Source organism: Euprymna scolopes, chromosome 25 (genome assembly GCF_053919585.1).
Source record: "Euprymna scolopes isolate OS-2025 chromosome 25, ASM5391958v1, whole genome shotgun sequence".
In the NCBI taxonomy this organism is placed as follows: domain Eukaryota; kingdom Metazoa; phylum Mollusca; class Cephalopoda; order Sepiida; family Sepiolidae; genus Euprymna; species Euprymna scolopes.
Genome location: NC_136506.1, coordinates 30,926,667 through 30,949,166, shown reverse-complemented (window position 1 = coordinate 30,949,166; position 22,500 = coordinate 30,926,667). Strand labels below are relative to the sequence as shown.

Genomic DNA, 22,500 nt, shown 5'->3' with positions numbered 1-22,500 from the left:
TTCAATTTGGCTACCAGTATAGATATATCCACACACACACATTATATATATATATATATATATATATATATATATATATATATAGAGAGAGAGAGAGAGAGAGAGAGAGAGAGAGATACCACCTTTTTTTAGCAATTTTATAAGTTCAAAATCTCAGCGACTATTGATCAGAATTTAAAAAATGAAGGCTCATTGGTTATCATACATAAAGTAAATTTCACAGTGTATAAGGATTGATACTGGAGACATTCATAACGTACCCTATTTCCAAAAGAAGGGAGATATAACATATGAGAAATATTTGGAATTAAGTCTCCCATTGCTGTTATTTCAGATCATTTGAAACGATAGCAGCAAATTTTAATCTCCCCTCCATCAAAACCAGAGGTTTGGGGAAATTCTGTAGGTATTTAATTATTATAGTAAAAAATAATTATGACAGCCCCTTTAAGAAATTCGTTTCTTATCGTTGAGCACTTTCAGTTGAATTAAAAGTCGGTCAATTTAGCTCTTATGCGTAGATCATCGTATAACGATTAGATCACTGTCTGACTGATGTAAATGAACACTTAAAATTAAGATGTTTAAAATTCAACGTTATTTCAAGCGGTTAATGGTAGCCGAATGGATTATGTCTCCGCTAATCGAGCCAGAGATGTCTCGTGATGCGGGGGTTCGAATCGTTCGACTGGTAGTAATCGTGACACTCTGCACTGAAGATTCCCGAAAGGATGAAACACTAGTGTCTGTAGGTATTTAATCATTATAGTAAAAAATAATTATATATATATATATATATATATATATATATATATATATATATATATATATATATATATATATACACACTAACAGATTACTCGGCATTGCTCAGTCATAAAATATGCTCAACTATGATATTTTAATTTATGCATATTTTATATTTATTATCATAGAGCCAATTATCTATTGATTATTATATTGTACCCAATATATACAGTAGTGGTTGAAAAAAATTTTTTTTTTAAATTAAAAAAAAAATATGACTTAGGTACCATCAGACAGAATCGAAACAAAAACATATAGCTTTCCACCATTATTCGTTATCATCTAAGCTAAGTCCATATGCATATAAATACTTTTAAAATGATGTTGTTAACAGTATAAATGTATATTTGCACATGCATACAAGGAACACATTTACTCAATTTTTACCACTTAGCAGCTATTTTTACCAGCTAAAAGCGAAATCGAATTTGTTTCACAGATCCGAATCACCTATATATCAAGTTTCATGTCTGTAGAGCAAAAATTGACAGAGTAGTTTGGTAGAGACAGTTCTGCACACAGATAGACAAGGTCACTTTTAAATATATAGGTAGATACATATCCCTATCTCTACTATTATATAAAAGGAACTTTGTGTGTCTGAGAGTTCGTTCCCTATAGACTCGACAACGGCTGGGTCGATTTTTATGAAATTTTGCACAAAGGTACTTAATGTGCCTGGCGGTTTTGTGTCGGAATGTTTTTAATAGGTATCAAAATAATCTGATGAAAGAAAGAACAGGCGATTTTGACCAAAGTTAACACCTTATACAGCCAAACTTCACAAGTGTATTTGAGAAGTTTTATTACGACACAAGCAGAAAGACCCAACATATAAAATCAACAGTAAGTACTCTGATATGACAAGGGTACCTTCGATATGAATGTTCCTGTTTAAAGCACAATTTTACAATGATACTTGACTTTTTCATTTTAAACTTAAATTCAAGCCATTACCACCGCACAAGCAATAAGCGCAGGCATATAAAATCAACAGTAGGTTCTTTGATATGGCAAAGGTGTGTTCAAAATGAATGTTTCTATTTAGAGAACAATCGAAGCATGATACTAGACTTAAACTTTAATGCAAGCCGTTATATACAAAAATAATTTTATAAAATCAACAGTAAGTTCTCTACAGTGCAATATAAACTACAATATATTGTGAGAGGCATGTGAAGCTTCCTCCAGGTGCATCGCGATGAGTCTCCGATTAAAGCAGGCAATCAATCGATTTGATTGAAAAATGGGTTATTTTGTTGATTTTGATGATAATAAAAATATGGAAATCTGAAACATTATTCGATCCCGGGCAACGTCGCGTCACCCTGCTAATATTAATACATATCGTGTAACATGCACTGAATGATTGGGATAGTAATCTTGTGAAGCATTCTGTGACATTAACCAATTATCGAGAAGAGGTCTACATTCAGGAGACAGCTCTTTTCAGATGGTGCTATACCCATTATACGAAATGGGTGAAAGGTCAAGGTCACTATCAGTGCATGTCGTATAGATAGGTAAAAGGCACAACGGAGATGGATGAGTAGGAAGATAGATGGACGGATAAATATAATGAAATATAAATAAATGGATTCAGAGCTTGAAGCCCCTGGAGACAAACCTTCTCTCACATTACATCTTCTATTGTACCAAATGAGGAAAGGTTAGCATCAAGATCAGTAATTGATGTTATTGATGTCCGCATGTGGACAGAGAAAAAGAGAATAATATTAATAGATAGCCAGGCAGATAGGTACATGCATACAAACAAAATGAGATAGAAAGGATAATGCTGAAATACGAAAGCAGATAGACACTTATATGCATAGAAAAAAGGATTAGGTGGACACTTATACGCATAGAAACAGGATGAGATAAACACTTGTATGCATAAAAATAGAATTAGATAAACACTTGTATGCATAGAAACAGAATTAGATAAACACTTATACGCATAGAATCAGAATTAGATAAACACTTATATGCATAAAAAAAGAATTAGATAAATACTTATATGCATAGAATCAGAATTAGATAAACACTTATACGCATAGAATCAGAATTAGATAAACACTTATACGCATAGAAACAGAATTAGATAAACACTTATATGCATAAAAACAGAATTAGATAAACACTTATACGCATAGAAACAGAATTAGATAAACACTTATACGCATAGAATCAGAATTAGATAAACACTTATACGCATAGAATCAGAATTAGATAAACACTTATACGCATAGAAACAGAATTAGATAAACACTTATACGCATAGAAACAGAATTAGATAAACACTTATACGCATAGAATCAGAATTAGATAAACACTTATACGCATAGAATCAGAATTAGATAAACACTTATACGCATAGAATCAGAATTAGATAAACACTTATACGCATAAAAACAGAATTAGATAAACACTTGTATGCATAAAAACAGAATTAGATAAACACTTATATGCATAAAAACAGAATTAGATAAACACTTGTATGCATAAAAACAGAATTAGATAAACACTTGTATGCATAAAAACAGAATTAGATAAACACTTGTATGCATAAAAACAGAATTAGATAAACACTTATATGCATAAAAACAGAATTAGATAAACACTTGTATGCATAAAAACAGAATTAGATAAACACTTGTATGCATAAAAACAGAATTAGATAAACACTTATATGCATAAAAACAGAATTAGATAAACACTTGTATGCATAGAAACAGAATTAGATAAACACTTATATGCATAGAAACAGAATTAGATAAACACTTATATGCATAAAAACAGAGTTAGATAAACACTTGTATGCATAAAAACAGAATTAGATAAACACTTATACGCATAGAATCAGAATTAGATAAACCCTTATATGCATAGAAACAGAATTAGATAAACACTTATATGCATAAAAACAGAATTAGATAAACACTTATATGCATAGAATCAGAATTAGATAAACACTTATATGCATAAAATCAGAATTAGATAAACACTTATATGCATAGAAACAGAATTAGATAAACACTTATATGCATAGAATCAGAATTAGATAAACACTTATATGCATAGAAACAGAATTAGATAAACACTTGTATGCATAAAAACAGAATTAGATAAACACTTGTATGCATAAAAACAGAATTAGATAAATACTTATATGCATAGAAACAGAATTAGATAAACACTTATATGCATAGAAACAGAATTAGATAAACACTTATATGCATAGAATCAGAATTAGATAAACACTTATATGCATAAAAACAGAATTAGATAAACACTTATATGCATAGAATCAGAATTAGATAAACACTTATATGCATAGAATCAGAATTAGATAAACACTTATATGCATAAAATCAGAATTAGATAAACACTTGTATGCATAAAAACAGAATTAGATAAACACTTGTATGCATAGAATCAGAATTAGATAAACACTTATATGCATAGAAACAGAATTAGATAAACACTTGTATGCATAAAAACAGAATTAGATAAACACTTGTATGCATAAAAACAGAATTAGATAAACACTTATATGCATAAAAACAGAATTAGATAAACACTTGTATGCATAAAAACAGAATTAGATAAACACTTATATGCATAGAAACAGAATTAGATAAACACTTGTATGCATAAAACAGAATTAGATAAACACTTGTATGCATAAAAACAGAATTAGATAAACACTTATATGCATAGAATCAGAATTAGATAAACACTTATATGCATAAAATCAGAATTAGATAAACACTTATATGCATAAAAACAGAATTAGATAAACACTTGTATGCATAGAAACAGAATTAGATAAACACTTGTATGCATAAAACAGAATTAGATAAACACTTGTATGCATAAAAACAGAATTAGATAAACACTTATATGCATAGAATCAGAATTAGATAAACACTTATATGCATAAAAACAGAGTTAGATAAACACTTATATGCATAGAAACACAACTGGAAAGCTATGCATAAAAGAGTGTTTATTATTGAGCCGGACGACTTAAGTTCAAACCCCAGTCGAGTCATACCAAAGACTCAAAAATTGAATACTTGATTCCATCTTACTAAACACTTTCCATACTGAAGTGAAGAGCAAAGTTGAGCAATCTAGGAGAAAAAGTGGTGCCCTCTCTTTTATCTTGATGTAGAGCTTCTGACTCATCTTAAGTTATGGTCAGTTTTAAAAGAAAATGTAATCAAAAAAACAAAGAAAGCGTTTTATGATAGGTTGGGGAACTATTATGTGAAGTGCCAATTATGAAGTAGATACTGATATGGACTGACAATCTAGAGTGTCAAGTTCAAATCCTGTCGTTTCCATAGCACAAATTTCATCATGGATGTTGGTAATCTTCATATAGTCCCTTTTATAAGTATCTGACTCAAAACTATTGGAAATAAGTCATACACTATCGATTATATCCAATCCCTACAGCTACATACCTACAAAAAATATGAAACGAGAGGGAAGTAGAGAACCTAGTTGATCAGTGTCTCTAATGATGATGGCTTAAACATAACTGATAGGGAAAAGATAACAAAGTACCAAGATCTCATTTACAACATGAAAAGAAACCAGAATCTTAGGAAGATCATCATTTCAATAATCATAAAAGCCATTGAGCTCATAAAAACGAATTTCGAAAACTACCTGTCAAATATATCCAGTAAACCAAGTGCAAGAGAGATACAAACAATTGCACCTAAAGGAATCCTAAAATGATCTCTTGGTTAGAGTCTCTGAAATAGAGTGTCTATATATATATATATATATATATATATATATATATATATATATATATATATATATATATATATATATATATATACATATATATATACACACACACACATACAGCATAATCACGTTGATCACCAAAGTTAAGCAACCTTGAATCTGGCTAGTACAAGATGGGTGACCATTTGAGAATTCTAGGTGCTGTATGTGCTCTTCGCTTATCTTGGTATTGTTTCCAGCCGTTCTGAACCTTCACTTGACACTGGGATTCAACAACACTGACTAAGAAAAGGTGGTTGTAAATTGTGCAACTCTTACCACAAAACTCACACGCGCAGACACTCTTATAGTGGGTATCTATAGTCTGTCAAGCCTGAAGGAAGCTCTATATATATATATATATATATATATATATATATATATATTAATATATATAAATAGCTTCCTCCAGTCTTGACAGACTATTTTAAGCTTCTCTCTTTGGGTAGAGCACTGTCATAAATAATCTCACCCGCTACTTCATTGACTGTAAATGCAAGGCTCGCTCTTTGTTTGTAAATAAAAAAGACAAGCGGCTTGAGCACTATAAAAGTGGTGGACGAATGTCTGTTTGAAATGGACATTTGTTGAGGTCATTGACAGGCGCTGCTCCCATTGGTCGATGGGTAGAACTACTGACTATCAACACGATGGTTTTAGGTTCAATCCTTGGCTCAGGAAAGGTGCTAGTCTAGCTGCACTGATGAGTTGTGATAAAACGAAACAGTACTGTATGTGGATGACTACATATATATTGTACTCTGAATGGTTGGAATTGTAATCTTGTAGAGTATTATGTGACATCAACTAATTGTTTAGAAAAGGTCTAGATTCAGAAGACAACTCTTCTCATATGGGGCCACACCCATTGTATGAAGTGGAGAAAGATCAAGGTCACTGTCGGTACAAGGAGATAAAAATTCTTGACAAATTTCCGAGTTTGACAAGATGAGCCTGAAAAAAGGGTCAGATGTTACATCGGTCGAAACCTTGCAAGAATATAATCTAAGATAAGAATAACTGTCTGAATAATTCAAATAATACGGGATATAATTAAAGGTAATTATATTTTTTTAATATATAGTGGGGAGGGGATTAGATGAAGCATTCTCATCGGACAAAACTGACGAGTGTTTTTATATTCAGAATCAAATCTTTATTCACTAAATTATGATTTTATTGTGATATAAAAAGGTGAAGGTGGTGACTTGGATCATCTGGTCTCAAAGAGTAGCTGCTGCAGTCGATATGATACAAAAGTGTCAAAAATCGGCAATGAAAACGGTGCATCACTGAAGATTCATCTTAACGCACCAAAAAAATGTAGTTTAGAACTTAGGGGTTTTTTTATTACTAAAAGCACGTCAGATCTTCAGATGAGGATTGATAAGTTGCAGTATTTTGATTGTTCCCACTCCTATTTTCTTTCAACTTCCGGGAGACTGTCATTTAGAACTGATCGTTAATCAGGTTCAATACTTATATCTAAGAATCTCTATCACTTTGTGTGCGTGAGTTCCTTCCTCATAAGTTTTAAGACGGATGAGCCTATCTTTTGCAAATTTCACACAAAGCTAACTTATATGTCTGGCAGTGTTCTTAAATATCTTTTTTTTTTTTTTTTTTTTTTTTTTTTTTTTTTACAGAAATTCATCCGATAAGTATCAAAAATCAAAAAAAAATCCGATCTTAAAAATAACTTTTCTCTCTTATAGATAAAAAAAGGAGTATTTTTTACAGGGGAATATTTTACATTACATCGGTCCAGGATATAATAAAATTTCAGTAAATCATTTCTTCTAAAAAAAATAAAAAAACATTATATATGTATGCACACACATATTATATATATATATATATATATATATATATATATATATATATATATATATATATATATATATAGAGAGAGAGAGAGAGAGAGAGAGAGAGACAGAGAGAGAAGGGTTTGAATCATCAAAAGACTGTTACTCAGAACTTATTGCTATTCAATGCTATTATCCGTTGTAATATGGGTCCATGACTGACAGAATGAGAACAAATTCCGTTGGACAAACAAGTTCCCAAGATCGAACAGAAGTGCCTGTAGAAGTTTGGAGATTACATCAGCCGAAACATTGTGAAACCAAACAATCAAAATGAGAAGTTTAAATAATCAAAGATTGTTATGAGTATTTGTAGGGATGCTAGCGTTGTGACAAGATAAATATGAGCACGTCAGGAAACTAAAATAATGATGTATGTCAAAAAAAGTATACTTGTGCAGTTTATGAACCATGCTAATTTTTTTTTTTTAGATAGGATTTTCAAGTTAAATTCGATTTTTACGGTATCTTTTGTTTATTAAACTGTTATGTGAAAGTCACACCTTCCCCATGTTAAGAATGGCTTTCTAAATAATAATGTTATTATTTCAGCACGGTTCGTAAACTACACAAATACTCTATGGTGAATAACGATGGCGAGATTGGAAGCAAAACAAGGTGCTGTTTGTTTGATGAGAAGCATTTATGGTTGAGCGTTCCAAGTTTTTAGTGATCAGAAAATTGTCATTTTTTTTTGATTTATTGATTTATCAGATGTCATTCTGAGATAGAAACAACGATTTTCAGAAATCCACTCTTTTGTAAGTTATTGATTATTGTTAAAAGATTTCTCAGAATATTTTAGAAAAATATTTAATTTTCAAGAGACAAAAATTTTTTAATTCAGAATGTTTTGAATGATGCCCTTTTTTTAAAAAACAAAAACAAAAAACAAAAAATCCTTACAAAATTACAAAATTATAAAAATTACAAACTATTGATAAAGTATTTATTTTTATTTATATTTGCATACGTCATAATAATTTTCTCTTAACCTGGATTAAATGAAAAGTAATATTTCTCATAAAACCACTTGATGAACATTTTAATTTACTACGTATCTTCGAAATATTATTTTATGAAAATCGCTCTGGACTAGGTATGAAACCACTTGACGTAAGGAGCTAAAAATACTACTTCAAAGTCAAATAATAGCTAATGATTAGTGTTAGATGAATAGATTCCAATAATTATTTTCCCCTTTGTCAGAAACATCGCTCATGGAATATGAGGATTAGAGGACAGAAAATTCTAGTAAACTATTTAATTAAAAAAAAAAAAAATTACAATTTTTTAAAAGCATGCTTAAAAATTTGTAAAATGATAAATTTGAGATTTTCTTTTGTTTAAACCATCTGTAAAATTTTATTTATTACCTGTATATTTAAGAATTAATTTTTTCTTCATCCGGATTTAAAAAAAAAAAGTTTTTATTAAATCTGCTTTATTTAAACATTAAGGCAACTGGGCAGAAGATTACTTTACAGGTAAGTACCTGCTACTACTGACACTTGGAGTTTGTTTTACAATCCACAGAGGTAAGAAAAATTTGTCAATGATAATAATAATTATCAAAGGCAAGATAAGTTACTTTTATACAGAACTGAATAAGTTTTTAGTGTTTTTATTTAATGTCAAAAGTTTATTTGATTCGGAAAACAAACAATGTTGAACGCTGCCGGAGAATAAGAAAAAATGGCCGTGCTGTCTCTTTACATCTTTGAAGTCTCGACAGTCACTTCAAAATAAGAAATAAATCAAAATGGCGGTAGAAACCGATCCAATAAATGTTACCGGGATATCAGGTCGATTTCTACCAGCATTTTAATTTATTTCTTATTTTGAAGTGATTACCGAGACTTCCAAGATTGTAAAGAACCCCCCCACTCCCACCATTTTTTCTTGTTCTCCGGCAGCGTTCAATACTACTTATTTTTTCGAATCGAATAAACATTTTACATTAAATAAAAACACTAAAAAACTTATTCAGTTAGGTAGAAAAATAACTTATCTTACCTTCGATAACATTTATTTGTTATATATTGTTTTTTTTTAACAACTTTTTCGTGCCTTTGTGGATTGTAAAACAAACCCAATACTTGTATAGTTTTCTTATTGAAAATGATTGATTAAAAAATTTTTAAAAATAAAAATAAATTTTTTTTTTCAAACATTAAAAAAAAAAAAACAGTATTTATTCTAAAATGTTGATTTTTTTTTTTTTTAAACACTGTCAGCAAGTATTTGTTTGTTTGTTTGTTTGTTTTTACTTATTTTTAATTTTCACGCGCAATAATAGTTTTCTTTTGATTCAGATGGATTGGATTAAATTTAGATTATTATTGTTTCTTTCAAATAAATCCAATCACACTTTAACTGAGTAAAATAAATAAATAAATAAATAAATAAATAATGGTATAAATCCGTTTAAAAAATCTTTAATCCATAAAAACAGACGAAAAGAAAAAACGAAAAAAAAAAAAAAATTCCAACAAATACTTTGTCAAACTTTCTGGAAAAGAAAAAAAAAAGAAGAAACTAAAGAAAAGACGCAAGCAAAGCTTTGTCGATGTGCACATGAAATCATAGCATGTGCAATAAGTGAAGGTGAGGGGGGGGACAAATAACAACGTGGGGGGTACGTTAGCTAACCTGACCACCTTCTCGCTGAGTTCCAGCCTTTGGGGGGCAAGTATATTTCCTCGGGTCGCCCCATCTTTTTTTTCTCTTTTTATCACCTGCAAGTGATGCCGAACATTCGCAATACATCAACGCTGCTTCGTAGCATCATTGATGATACGAGATGGCCAAACAGGCAATTTGCAGACGACCTTGGATTTATTCATTCATCGAAATGCTGCATCCCGCATCGGGTATCGCTACTAACTTTTGACCTGGCCAATTAGAGTAAAGTACTACAGTAACGGATTACCTGTATAAGCAGAATAGCATAATGATACGGCTGGAACATGTTAACCTTGCTGCGTACCGTAATGAGTTATGCGAGTTGCAATAATGGTCGGCGAGGGATTAGTGGAACGGCAAAGAGTGTAGATAAGTCATTATCTATCTTTTCAAACAGGTTTTGTGAATAAAAAGAAAAAAAAAATTACATACACAAACATATGCATATATATATATATATATATATATATATATATATATATATATATATATATATATATATATAATAAACATGTTTGTGTGAATATATATATGTATACATAAACATACGCGTATATGTTTGTGCATACATATATATATACACACACAAGCAAACGTGTGTATATATATATATATATATATATATATATATATATATATATAACGGTATTTAGCTGTGACGAGTTACCTACCAAATACAACAAACATATGCATATATATATATATATATATATATATATATATATATATATATATATATATATATATATATATATATAAGACGGTACTTAGCAGTGACGAGTCACCTACCAAATCAAATTAACGATAACGATGTAATTTAATATCTTTCTCATCAACAAGTTTTAACTCAGAGTTGATGATGGTGAAATACATAACAACGCAGATTGACGACCTCGTGGGTGTGCCAAGTTCATACCTTGTCCACTTTCATTATGGATGCTGGCAACCTTCAAGTGACCTCTCTTGTAAGTACCTGATTCTAGAAAGAATACTACCATGAAATAAATGGTTAAATTAGTCCACGAGGCTGGGAATAAACAAAGAAAATCGTAAATTAACAAATAACACTTGTGGGATTTTCTTTGTGTATTTTCAACCCCGATAGATCGAATTAACCGTTTATTTAATGGCATTACCTACACATACATTACCTACACATACGACATAATCATGTTGACACACCCGTTCCCATTAGATCAATGAAGTTAAGTGACGTTTAACCTGGCCAGTACTAATATGGGTGACTATTTCGGAATACCAAGTACCTTATTTGCTCTCTGCTTACCACAGCAGTGTTTCCAATCATCGTGAACTTCTTACCACTAGATTCAAGCAGTGCTGATTCAGGGGAGCTGTGCTTGGTGATTGCACACACCTTGCTTCAAAATTACGTGTGCAGGACGTATCCATTGTCTTTCAAGACTAAATGGGGTCATGATATCTGCACAATGGGAGCTAGCCATGGTGAAGTGGATAACAATGACAGTTGGATCAATTTAAATCCTGCTTAATTTCATAGCATCACTTTTACCATTGATGTTGGCAATCTCGACTTAGTCGTGCATGTGAGTAACTGATTCTAGATTATACTCTTAAATAAACGGCTAATTTAGTTCACGGGACTGGCAATAAACAAAACCACAAAGTAAAAAAATAACACTTATGGCTTTCTTTGTGTGTTTTCATCTCCTCAGACTCACTCAACCGTTTATTTAATGACATTATATCTACACAAAAGATGGCTGTTGTGAAATCGATAATAGTGTGGACTGGTGACGTGATTGCACGTGATTGAGTTCAAATCTTGCCGGTTCCATAACACCATTTTTACTATGACTACTGATAACCCTCAAATGCTACCCTTTCTGTGAGTACCTGATCCTAGAAAAAAAATCAGAGAAACCGAAGACAGCAATAGAATAATTTGAGGTCAAAACACTTTTACTGTGCTGATTCATACAAGTTTGCTTTATCTAAAAACTGTTGTTATGGATGCACATACGTGTAAAAAAAACAAAACAAACTTACATTAATACTAGTGATGGAACAATTCCAATATTTTTCCCCAATTCTGAAATAATTACCGATTCCGTACTAAATTCCTGATTCCGATAAAATTACCGATTCTGATTCTTTATAAATCTCTAAATATCTACAAAATTGTTATTTTTTCCCCCCGATTACCATAAAAACACATGTTGAATATGCAAATATTTTCTAAAGCATAAAAATACACTTGTGGGGAATAATCTATAGATTTAAGTTTCACTGGTTGCTTCAAATCAATAAATATTTATTATTTTATCCTTACTAGCAGCAGTGGAAGATTTTGCTTTCAAACAAAATCAAATAAAAAAGACAATGAAAAGAATCGTTTTTTCGTTTTTGAAATCGGAAAATGGGCAAATATTTCTCCGGTTCTGATATACCTAAAAGTTCCGATTTTTTCGATTCCCGATTTCAATTAATCGTCTCAACACTAATTGATAGATATTTTTTTTTCTTTATTCTTCAATATTACAATTTACGGTTGTAAAATATTTCTTTTTTTTTTTTTTGTGTGTGTAGTTGCACAAATAAACAATAATACTTGATATTAACTTTCTGAATTTTTGAGATGAGGATTGATAATATGGATTATTTAGACACTGTTGCCCTCATTTTTCTGGAATCGCTAATAATTTTTCCCCTTAAACTGCTAAAACTTTGGAATTCCCCCTCTGTTTCCTGCTTCCTTGACTTCACTAACATGCATAAATTTAAGTGTAGTGCAAGCAGGCATCTCACTGCTCAACTTGCTGCTCAAAATGCCCCTGTAGGTATGGTATTACATAGCAGTCCTTTACGTCCAAGCGGCAATATGCCTTGTTTGGGGTTAATAAGAATATAAAAAAAAACAACTTATTTTTTAGAAGGGATGGCGAGAAATAGACCTAGGGTGCAAGGCATCAATAATACCTTGCATTCTTGTGACATAACACTTGTTTTTTCTAGACTCAATTTGATTTTTTTTTTTTTTTTCTCGGAGTGATTTTTTAAATGGCTATTTTTTTGTGTCATTTTTTTTCACTTTAGCAAAGTGAATAATTAAAATACGAAGCTTTTCCAATATAAATTTAAATTTCAAATTAATTAATTCTGTGATTTTATTTATTTTTTCAAAGATTTAAAAATCAGTATTTTTTTTTAAGATTTAAACATCAGTATTTTTAAAAGATTTAAACATCAGTATTTTTAAAAGATTTAAACATCAGTATTTTTAAAAGATTTAAATATCAGTATTTTTAAAAGATTTAAACATCAGTATTTTTAAAAGATTTAAACATCAGTATTTTTAAAAGATTTAAACATCAGTATTTTTAAAAGATTTAAACATCAGTATTTTTTTAAAGATTTAAATATCAGTATTTTTTTTAAAGATTTAAACATCAGTATTTTTTTAAAGATTTAAATATCAGTATTTTTTTAAAGATTTAAACATCAGTATTTTTTTTAAAGATTTAAATATCAGTATTTTTTTAAAAGATTTAAACATCAGTATTTTTAAAAGATTTAAACATCAGTATTTTTTTAAAGATTTAAATATCAGTATTTTTTTTAAAGATTTAAACATCAGTATTTTTTTAAAGATTTAAATATCAGTATTTTTTTAAAGATTTAAACATCAGTATTTTTTTAAAGATTTAAACATCAGTATTTTTTTAAAGATTTAAATATCAGTATTTTTTTTAAAGATTTAAACATCAGTATTTTTTTAAAGATTTAAATATCAGTATTTTTTTAAAGATTTAAACATCAGTATTTTTTTAAAGATTTAAATATCAGTATTTTTTTTAAAGATTTAAACATCAGTATTTTTTTAAAGATTTAAATATCAGTATTTTTTTAAAGATTTAAACATCAGTATTTTTTTAAAGATTTAAATATCAGTATTTTTTTAAAAGATTTAAACATCAGTATTTTTTTAAAGATTTAAACATCAGTATTTTTTTAAAAGATTTAAACATCAGTATTTTTTTAAAGATTTAAACATCAGTATTTTTTTAAAGATTTAAATATCAGTATTTTTTTAAAAGATTTAAATATCAGTATTTTTTTTAAAGATTTAAATATCAGTATTTTTTTAAAGATTTAAACATCAGTATTTTTTTAAAGATTTAAAACTCAGTATTTTTTTAAAAGATTTAAACATCAGTATATTTAAAAGATTTAAATATCAGTATTTTTTTAAAAGATTTAAACATCAATATTTTTTTAAAGATTTAAACATCAGTATTTTTAAAAGATTTAAATATCAGTATTTTTTTTAAAGATTTAAATATCAGTATTTTTTTAAAAGATTTAAATATCAGTATTTTTTTAAAGATTTAAACATCAATATTTTTTTAAAGATTTAAACATCAGTATTTTTTTTAAAGATTTAAACATCAGTATTTTTTTAAAAGATTTAAACATCAATATTTTTTTAAAGATTTAAACATCAGTATTTTTTTAAAGATTTAAATATCAGTATTTTTTTAAAAGATTTAAACATCAGTATTTTTTTTAAAGATTTAAATATCAGTATTTTTTTAAAGATTTAAATATCAGTATTTTTTTAAAGATTTAAATATCAGTATTTTTTTAAAAGATTTAAACATCAATATTTTTTTAAAGATTTAAATATCAGTATTTTTTTAAAAGATTTAAACATCAATATTTTTTTAAAGATTTAAACATCAGTATTTTTTTTAAAGATTTAAACATCAGTATTTTTTTAAAGATTTAAATATCAGTATTTTTTTAAAGATTTAAATATCAGTATTTTTTTAAAAGATTTAAAAATCAATATTTTTTTAAAGATTTAAATATCAGTATTTTTTTAAAAGATTTAAACATCAATATTTTTTTAAAGATTTAAACATCAGTATTTTTTTTAAAGATTTAAACATCAGTATTTTTTTAAAGATTTAAACATCAGTATTTTTTTAAAGATTTAAATATCAGTATTTTTTTAAAGATTTAAACATCAGTATTTTTTTAAAGATTTAAATATCAGTATTTTTTTAAAAGATTTAAACATCAGTATTTTTTTAAAGATTTAAACATCAGTATTTTTTTTAAAGATTTAAACATCAGTATTTTTTTAAAGATTTAAATATCAGTATTTTTTTAAAGATTTAAACATCAGTATTTTTTTAAAGATTTAAAAATCAATATTTTTTTAAAGATTTAAACATCAGTATTTTTTTAAAGATTTAAACATCAGTATTTTTTTAAAGATTTAAACATCAATATTTTTTTAAAAGATTTAAATATCAATATTTTTTTAAAGATTTAAATATCAGTATTTTTTTAAAGATTTAAATATCAGTATTTTTTAAAAGATTTAAATATCAGTATTTTTTTAAAGATTTAAATATCAGTATTTTTTTAAAGATTTAAACATCAATATTTTTTTAAAGATTTAAACATCAATATTTTTTTAAAAGATTTAAAAATCAATATTTTTTTAAAGATTTAAACATCAGTATTTTTTTTAAAGATTTAAATATCAGTATTTTTTTAAAGATTTTAACATCAATATTTTTTTAAAGATTTAAACATCAGTATTTTTTTTAAAGATTTAAACATCAGTATTTTTTTAAAAGATTTAAACATCAATATTTTTTTAAAGATTTAAACATCAGTATTTTTTTTAAAGATTTAAACATCAGTATTTTTTTAAAGATTTAAACATCAGTATTTTTTTAAAGATTTAAACATCAGTATTTTTTTTAAAGATTTAAACATCAATATTTTTTTAAAAGATTTAAACATCAGTATTTTTTTAAAGATTTAAACATCAGTATTTTTTAAAAGATTTAAACATCAGTATTTTTTTTAAAGATTTAAATATCAGTATTTTTTTAAAGATTTAAACATCAGTATTTTTTTTAAAGATTTAAATATCAGTATTTTTTTAAAGATTTAAACATCAATATTTTTTTAAAGATTTAAACATCAGTATTTTTTTTAAAGATTTAAAAATCAGTATTTTTTTAAAAGATTTAAACATCAATATTTTTTTAAAGATTTAAACATCAGTATTTTTTTTAAAGATTTAAAAATCAGTATTTAAAAAAAAAAGAAGATTTAAACATCTCAGGGTATTCTTGCTACAAGCCCTGAACTCCACATTAGCAAAACAATTCGTATCTGTTAATACTATTATATAAAAGAAACTTTGTGTGTGTGTTTAAGTTCGTTTCCTATGGACTCGAAAACGGCTGGGTCACTTTTTATGAAATTTCACACAAAGTGCCTGGCTGTATTCTTAGATAGGTTTTGTATCAGAATGTCTTCTATAAGTATTGATAATCGATAATCAAAATAATCTGATGAAAGAAGGAACAGGCGATTTTGACAAAAGTCAACACCTTATACAGCCTAACATCACAAGTACAATTGACAAGTTTTATTACAACACAAGCCAGTAAGCCTGATATATGAAATCAACAGTAGGTTCTTTGATATGACAGGGGCGCGCTCAAAATGAATGTTTCCGTTTAAAGCACAACTGAACTATGATACTTAACTTTTTCATTTTAAACTCAAATTCAAGCCATTATCACCGCACAAGCAGTAAGGCCAGACATATAAAATCAACAGTAGGTTCTTCAATATAACAGTCGCATGTTCGAAATGAATGTTTCTGTTTAGAGCACAATTGAACTTCTCGAGTACCGATTTCAAAAGTTTAAAAAAACCGACTTGGGTGCCATCTGCTAGAATCAAAACTAAAACATTTAGTGCTCCAGCCGCGTTCCCTACCATTTCAGCTATCGACAAATAGATAAGAAAGATTTACAATGAAACCATTTCAAGCTATGAATGAATTTTCTCATGCGCAAAAATATTAGAAATATGTTGGCAAGTTGAAATGAACATTTTGCATTTCAACTTGCCGACATATTTCTGCATGCACTGTTCATCCATCCAAACAAAGATTTTACTCATTATTAACCATCCTTGGTGAATGATTACTATTTCCTGTTTATTTCAGTATTATGTGATCAGTAGTTTATAAGAGTTTATTGGTTAAATATTTACAGACACACACATACATCTACCGTTTTATTTTGTGTGATTAAAATAAGAGCATGAAATATTGTTGTCAGATCGAGGCGGATGGACCTCCCTCTTAAATTAAATTTTAAAAAAGAGCGTCTCATCTAATATGTTTTACACACTGTTCACTAAACTCTAACCTCTGTCTCCTCACCGCAATACTGCATCCCTGCACTTGTTTTACAAATACTTAAATGGAATGTGCTCTAACATACCTGCTGCACATGTGCCCTCAAGAAAAATACACCCGAGCAACTTGACAATCGGCAAAAATCCCACCCCTTCATTATACAGGTGTGCAGATGCCAGGAAAGCTTTCTACTCCTTCCCTGAACTTCTTGTCTTTGGAATTCTCTTCATGCTCTCTGTTTCCTGTACTAAAATGCAGAAATTTAAATGTAATGTGAACAAATATCGCAGTGTATAACCTATCACTTAGAATACCCCTATAAATCTGAATCCTAATCCACAGTAGTCACTTACGTCTCAGTGGCAATATGCTTTGTTTAGGGAAAATATATACGAAGGGTGTTGAAAAAACAATGCCTGCTATTTTTTTTACTACGTCCGACAAATAAGAAGGGATTGCAAATTGCATTGTTATGATGACTGAACTTATCCTTTCATTACCTGAAAGTTTCATCCTACTGTTGCAGATATTGACGGTGTGAAACTCTAAGAAAGCAACTTTTGTCATGGACGTGCGTCAGAAGCTGAGATGCGTGCAGTTCTAAGAAAGAAGCTTTGTTCATGGAATCTACGTTTAGGTTTAGGCACAGATAAAGAGTGTGAGAAATTATTGATAGTGGTTTCAGTTAGACGAATGCTTTACATGAAAGTCAGGCAAGGGGGGGACACCTAGATTGGAGCTCAGACAAGCACTTGCCAATATTCATATGTTTGCATTTACTTATGTATTTTTGTTTTTGATTTAATAATTTCATTTTCTTTTGGAAGTTTATTTGGTTTTATCGAAAGTTCTGTCCGTTCTGAATAAATTAAAAAAAAAAAAAAATACAGACTATCTAATCATTATAAATACAGACACAAATCTCCTTTGACCTTTATTTTGCCGAATGAACGTGAAATTTGAACTAAAATATACTTTCTTGGCCTTCAGGCTAGGATAAAAAAAAAAAAAAACAACAACCAAAAACAAAAACAAAACAAACAAAAAAAGAAAAAATAAATAAATAAAAAAAGAGAAAACAATCGATTTACACTCGGGAATTTTAAGTAGGACGACTCCTTGAGTAAATACGGTATTATGGTGATTGAGGATTCTAGCTAGTAAAGTGATAGACAAATATCAGGTAAAGCAACAAGGATGTCCATAGACACCCCCTCCCCACACTTTTGAATGGCCTTGTGCTTAATTTATTTTGATGATTGTACAATTTACTGAAATAAATAGATTTTTCAAAGTGTAGTATCTGTCCTATCCAAAGATGGAACAATAATATCGCTGGCTTTTTGTACTTAGTTCTAGAAAGAATCGAGGAAACCAATGCTAACAACAAAATCGAGTTTGTCAAAAAAGTTGTACCATACTGATATTTATACGCATTTACTTTTCCGACGGCTCCGAGATGGATTTGCTCCGATTGAGACTCCAGAATATCTGGAGAGACAATAAAAGATGGCAGCATAATACTGACCAAATTAAAGAATCTACAATGATGACGATGATCATGATGGTGTAGCAGTATCAATCCGTACCGAAGCGGAACTAACCCTAGGCAGGTTGAACCGGCTTCCTCCAAAGGAGGAAGTTTCATGGGAGCATAAAATTTGCAAGCGGTCCTCTCTGTCATTAACTCTACTTTTGCGAGTGAGTGAGCTGCACATGTTCGTTCACCAGACTAAACAAATATTCGACGGAGCATATATTTATACCCCAGCAGCATTCACTCTATTCGAGTTGAACCAGCTTCCAACGAAGGAGAAAGTGTCAAGGGAATATTAAATTCACAAGCAATTCCCACTTGCATATATTTCCCAGTCAGGGGAAATGACAACATTAGGGTTTTACAGCTTTTGCAGGGAGATGTCGACGTACTCCTACACACAGCGCCTGGTATTTCAAAATAATCACCCATCTGGTACTGACCAGGCTCAACGTTGCTTAACTTAGAACTGCACGCCTGTGGAACTCTGTTCCGTCTGCCTGCTTTCCACCTGACTACAACCTGGATGTCTTCAGGTCCAACGTTAACAAATTCCTGATGAACCGCCCCCTTAAGTAGACATTTTTATTAAATCCCCACACTAACGTACTGTACATGCAATAACCCTTATCCCTGAGTGGCTTCCGGGCCTTGATAAGTGGTGATCACCTTGTAAAAAAAAAAAAAAAAAAAACTTTACTGATCTAACAAGAACAGGTGTGTCAATGTGATTATGCCGTACATATACGTGTAGTAGTAGTAGTAGTAGTAGTAGTAGTATGTAGAAAGGCGAATCATATTATTTTTAAATGGAGTTTTGTATAATATTTCAAATTCGGCAGGTGTTCAAAAGCTGGAGATTCAAGAAAGCGAGAAGCCATTAGTGTCAGCAGAAAAATAAGAGTGGAACCTGAGAAAATTGCACCAAGGAGATTGAATGATGGCAGCGGGTAGAAGACAGAGACATTAAAAAACGGCGGTGGGGTGGGGGGATTTTTTATAGATGTACCTTTACATGTGTGTGTGTGAGAGAGAGAGAGAGAGAGAGAGAGAGAGAGAGAGAGAGAGGGAGAGAGACATACATACATACATACAGACAGACAGACAGAGAACTCCTCAACCATGAGTGAAGATAGCCGTTGATATTTGAACCTTCACTAACTTGAAACCGACGGCATCATATTCATTGCACTTGATTTTGTGTAAACAACCGTAAGTAAATATTATTCTCTTATTTTTTCCATTTTTGGAAAATTTTTAATTATTTAAATAATATAGCACTCTGTTGGATTTCATCCAACTAATCTCATCACTGAAATGTATATATATATCTATACAATCATTATTGGCTACATATGTGCATGCATGTTTCTGCTGCTACTTGTTTAGATATTATATATATATATATATATATATGGTACTGATTTCAAAAGTTAAAAATAAAAAAAAACGACTTAGGTGACATCAGCTAGAAACAAAACCAAAACATTTAGTGCTCCAGCCGCGTTCCCTACCATTTCAGCAAATGGATAAGAAAGATTTACAATGAAACCATTTCAAGCTATGAATGAATTTGCGCATGCGCAAAAGTAATAGAAATATGTTGGCAAGTTGAAATGAACATTTTGCATTTCAACTTGCCGACATATTTCTGCATGCCTTGTTCATCCATCCAAACAAAGATTTTACTCATTATAAACCATCCTTGCCCAGATATTTTTCTTTTGAGAGAGAAAGGGAGATTTGTTTGAATATGCATTGCCAGGATGCAAAATAGATTTTGAATCGAATATGATGATGTGAGCAGACGAATAGGTGTTGTGAGAGATGAACCGTGGTTTCAAGAGGATAGGAAAACCTCTCCACATTTCAAATAACTTAGAGAGGGGGGTGTTTTCTGGGCCGGCATCTATGTATCAAACGTTTATCATTGGACAGTTTTTGATATTGAAGCAATATTTTTTATATGCTTTTTGGTGGTTGTCTAGAATTACCCCCCCGCATTAAAAAACAAAAATACAGAAAAATCTTTATGAGCTCTGTACCCGTGATATAACAAAAGGCTCATGTAGCAAAAATCACATAAATTGATCAAGTAGTTATATTTTTATAAAGAAAATCATTTTTAAACGATTAATGGAAAATCGTAGGCAGTACAAGGCTGATCTTGCGAGTTTGAATTATTGAGGAGTTATCTGCTCTTGTTTCTTCAAGCTTGAGACATGAAACAGTCCCTTTTCATAAAATTTGATTTTCTTAGTTAAAAATAAAATAAAATTACTTGATCAGTTTACATGATTGTTGGTATATGGCATTTTCGTTCCGTCATGGGTATGTACATCATATATATTTTTTAATTTTTGTTTTTTGTATATAGGAGGAATTCTGACAGGAACCGTCGTCTTTTATTTTTATGTTATTTAGTTTTGACTCCTTACATCAGGTGGCTTCATGCCTTAAAAAAAAATTCAGGTTTTGTTTGGTAGAAACTTTGAGCCAAACTTAAAATAACGATAAGTTTGGAGTTATTTTTCGTTTATATTCGTTTGTTCACGTTCATATTTAATCGCTGCCATATTAAAACAACTGTTAACTTTCATATATTTTCATCAGCATGGAAACATGCTATGTGAATTATTGTAAATCTTACATTGTTTTGCAATCTCCAAAAAACAATATATATATATATATATATATATATATATATATATATATATATATATATATATATATATATATATATATATATATATATACCTTGGAACTGTAATGTAAATTCAATATAAACAAGTTCTTGTTGAGCCGTCCCCTTAAATAATCAAATGCTACCCAATTTAAACCATTACCGATTACTACACATTCATTAACCCTTATCCTTGAGTGGCCTTTGCGCCTTAATAAGTGGTGACAACCAAATAGAAAAATAAAAAAAAAACAAAAAGACTTAGTTATTCCCTATTTGGATATACATATATATATCGGAATGCCGCCTCCCCCCAGCTTAACATCTTTTTTTTGTGATGTCGCTAAACGGTTTACTTTTGGATGTTGGAAAATATGAATGAGTTTTCAATCTTTTCTTCAACTTGCAAAACAATCGTCTTTTACTTTTTGGAAATTTAATTAAAAAAAAGAAAGAAAAAAAAAAAGACTTTTAAAGGAATTTTTCACTTGTTCTTCAAATTTTTATTATAAGGAAATATAATTGCAGTAGAATTTCGTAAAATGATTAAAAACTTCCAAACTTAAATGTATTTAAATTTGAAGCTAACTTTTTTATTATTTCAAACGCATACTTATGTACTATTTTCTTTTTTTTTTTCTTTTCTTTTTTTACAAAGGAGTCACCACTAATCACGGTCCGGAGATCACTCGAGGATAAGGGTTAATGAGTATACATTAGTCAATGGCATTATAGCGTAGTAATCATAAGTAGTGGAAATTTTGTAAATTGGATTACTTAGGGGGACGTTCATCAAGAACTTGTTTACATTGGACTTGAAGACAATCAAATTGTAGTCAGCTGTTCATGGAATCTAGGTTTAGGCACAAAAAATATATTTATGGTATAATAAATT

The 22,500-nt window shown here is 29.4% G+C and overlaps 1 protein-coding gene and 1 long non-coding RNA gene across 11 annotated transcripts in view; one reads left to right on the top strand and one right to left on the bottom strand.

The window, feature by feature from the left end:
• The window catches only part of LOC145247311 (sodium-driven chloride bicarbonate exchanger-like), a 492,947-nt gene that overhangs the window by 91,432 nt on the left and 379,015 nt on the right, over window positions 1-22,500 (bottom strand). The window lies entirely within an intron of this gene.
• The window catches only part of LOC145247130 (uncharacterized), a 25,061-nt gene continuing 13,499 nt past the window's right edge, over window positions 10,939-22,500 (top strand). The window contains exon 1 of the long non-coding RNA XR_013863211.1: window positions 10,939-11,131. This is a non-coding gene — a long non-coding RNA (uncharacterized LOC145247130). The remainder of the gene's footprint in view (window positions 11,132-22,500) is intronic.